The sequence below is a fragment of the Rhagoletis pomonella genome, unplaced genomic scaffold, assembly GCF_013731165.1.
Source record: "Rhagoletis pomonella isolate Grant_MI unplaced genomic scaffold, Rhpom_1.0 Rhpom_scaffold_04647, whole genome shotgun sequence".
In the NCBI taxonomy this organism is placed as follows: Eukaryota; Metazoa; Arthropoda; class Insecta; order Diptera; family Tephritidae; genus Rhagoletis; species Rhagoletis pomonella.
Window position 1 is genome coordinate 10,729 of NW_023463196.1, and position 3,103 is coordinate 13,831.

Sequence of the window (3,103 nt, forward strand, 5' to 3'; positions counted from 1 at the left end):
CATTATTAAAACGAGATTTCTTGGATGTACAGGGTTTTTAGCTACACGAATTGGCAGTATAATATTGTTTACAGTGCTGGTTAACCATTCATGCCAATCTCTAAGGTTAATCAATACAAATTCGGGCTTTTAAACAAAATAATTAACGTATTGCGTAAAAAAACTTTTGTAAAAATGTGATTACCTTTGAGGTTAATTCAATTCATATCAAACATTTTTAATGTTTAAAAAAAACAAAATCAGACATTTTGTGCATTTCAATAAAACAAAATTCCAAATCTTGTTTCAATTTGCATACTCTCACCCTTTTTCTACCAATACACTCACACTTTGCAAATTGCCTATCACCAATTTTTCTTTCAAGACGATAGGCAATTTTTCGTTCAATCTCAACAGATTATCGATAATAGCTTTGGAAAGTGAGTTTTTGTTTCTAGAAAATTGTGTGCTTAGTAAAATTTAGAAAACATAAAGAAAACTTATACATGCGAGTAAAGTGAAAGCAATGTTTTCAACATGTAAACGCAAAGTGAACAAATTTTAATGCTAAGTTCGATTGAATTTTCAAAACATTTTTGCCTACCAAAAGCTTCATCAAACCAACCAAACTACCAAAGGAGAATGAAGCCACCAATTTTGGTCCAATTGGACCACAACGGCAACGCTGATAAGCAGCCGCTTGTTGATGTTCACTTAACTAACGACCGCTCAGCAGCGCAGCGGCTGCGCCGGTAGCAGCGAAGCAAGCCTGGATTTGGGAAAGCAGGCCAGTTGCTGGAATTCTTAGCTCTCCTTCCTTCAGTGCTTCTTTGTCCGCTTCGGTAGACTGTTTGGCTCACAGTAAACCAGTAGAAAAGGTTTTTGTTTTTGTAGCTGTTTCGTGGTGAAATTCCTTTATGGGGGCCAAATTTCCCCACAAGAAATTGAGCGCATGGTTGCTTTTGCATTCCAAAAGAACGAATATTAGAAAACATTGAAAAAAAGTCTGAGATAATACAATTATATTCTACTAGAAATAAACTCGATAGTGTGCGCTAATTAGATAATGTGATAATCATGTTTAAAAACTCTTTACAAGTCTTATTTTTCAGAAATTAATATTGTGGATCAGATTGCTTTGAGCGCTTTTGTTGTTTACCAAGAAAATGCACCCCTGTTGGTTATTATTTCTGTATCGCAAAGCGGTGAGTTTCTATTTCTTGGTAATTCGGTTTGTGAAATGGTAAACAAATTATTGAAATTTATTTATTTGATGTGTTTAACATTTGACTAATGCAATTTTCTGCCTTTTCAGACTATTAATTACAAGCACAGCATCATCAACGGTGATTGCAAGAACTACTGCAATCCCTGCGGTTTTTCCTCTTGGTAAATGCGTTCTGGTCGTGACCAAGGGTGGTCTCCCAATCGGCCGGGAATAAGGTTAGTCATTTTCAATTTTATATCTTTGTTCATCGACATTATATGACATCTCATCATTGCAGGCTATTGTTGCAGAACAAAACGCCACAACCACCGCTGTTGTAAATATGTTCCAGCAGTACTGCCCACCGCCGTCGGAGTAATGATTTCGATAGCTGAACAAACGCCATCTCCTGGGCATTCCCACATACCGACAATAGCTATTATATCACGTGTGAATGCAACTGCGGCTAAATTTGGTTATTAACAGTGCAATAGTGCCATGTCATTGCCAAAAACACTAAGGGATGCTGGCACATAGAGGTTGTAAAGTTTTTGGAATCGATGAACTTACTCGAAGAAGACGATGGTCGAAAACATATGATGAAACATCTTCTGGCGTGCCTTTGACAATCGTTAAGGTAGACGGAGGCTTCACATACGATTTTTCACACATGGCTGGAATTCGTTAGCGGACAGAGCACACATTTACAAAATATTTATCGTTCTGCAGAACGTGCATGCATATTCGATTCCGATTTTATGGGTCGATTACGGAGGACAACCGAACTTCAGTTGGTTGGCCAGTGGCTGAAATGGTATTACCGATGGCAACTAGCAACTGAAAGCTGGTAACTGAGTTGCTATATTGGCACAAACTAATCAAGGCTGTCATAGAATCCATCGTAGTCCGATTTTCCGTGAAATCTACGAAAATGCTATTAAATTCGAGTAGCTACGAACGCAGTGCTTGCTTTGAATACACACGTTCATAGCAGTTCAGATTCAGTGATCGCTTTTTTTAGATTTTATGAAAAATCGGACTACGATGGATTCCGCCACCAATATATTTTCTCCTTTGACAAGATGTTGGAGAATCGCGGCAGCACAGCCCTATACCTACCCTATGCTCTTACGCGCATATGCTAAATTTCTCGCACCTAGCTAAAGTGCTTGACAAAGGCAGAAGGCTTATCTTTAACATTATAACTTAAAGTAAAAGAGTTAAAGATATGCAATAAAAGAATACAACAGAACCAAAAAATCTCAAAACTATTAAACATAAAAAATTGCACGAATAAAATTCATAATTTAAAATAAAATAAAATATCGCAATTGTTTTTTATATGTACATACATATTTACAAAATGAATCTTAAAGCACCCACAGTAAGTCCTAAACATATAAACGACTAATAAGAAAAATAATAAATAACAGTAATGTGAACAAGTATGTCGAGAAATCTAAATAGTAGCTAAACTGTATCTGAATAATAACAAGTAATTTTGAGCAAAAAATACAACCGACCTTAATGCTCATTCAGGTCGTTCTGGTTACGTAGATCCGACTGTTCTCCCTTTTTTTAAAAAGGTTAAAAAATGAATACGTATTCTACAGAAAACAAGATACATATTTAAGAACTTTAAGTAAAAATAAACAAAGGAAAACTTGTTCGTGATATCTCGAGGTGTATCCATGATACAAAAATCTGAAGGTAAACCCGCTGAGAGGCAGCCTGAACATTTTTGAAGTTTGCTAACATTACAAAAATGTTTTCAAATTTCCAATCTCACAAATACATAAATAATAAATAAAATTTCAATATTTTCATCTATTTGTTTTTTGTTTTACTTTTATTTGGCATTTGAGTTGCTCTCAAAATTTCAATTTTATAAAACATGATAAAAACATTACAAGGTAA

General features: G+C 35.3%; 1 long non-coding RNA gene across 1 annotated transcript; it reads left to right on the plus strand.

The window, feature by feature from the left end:
• The first annotated feature begins 1,134 nt into the window (after positions 1–1,134).
• On the plus strand, positions 1,135–1,959 carry LOC118754798. The gene is made up of 3 exons (XR_004994941.1): positions 1,135–1,222; positions 1,295–1,422; positions 1,485–1,959. It is a non-coding gene; the product is annotated as an uncharacterized LOC118754798 (long non-coding RNA).
• The last annotated feature ends 1,144 nt before the right edge of the window (positions 1,960–3,103 follow it).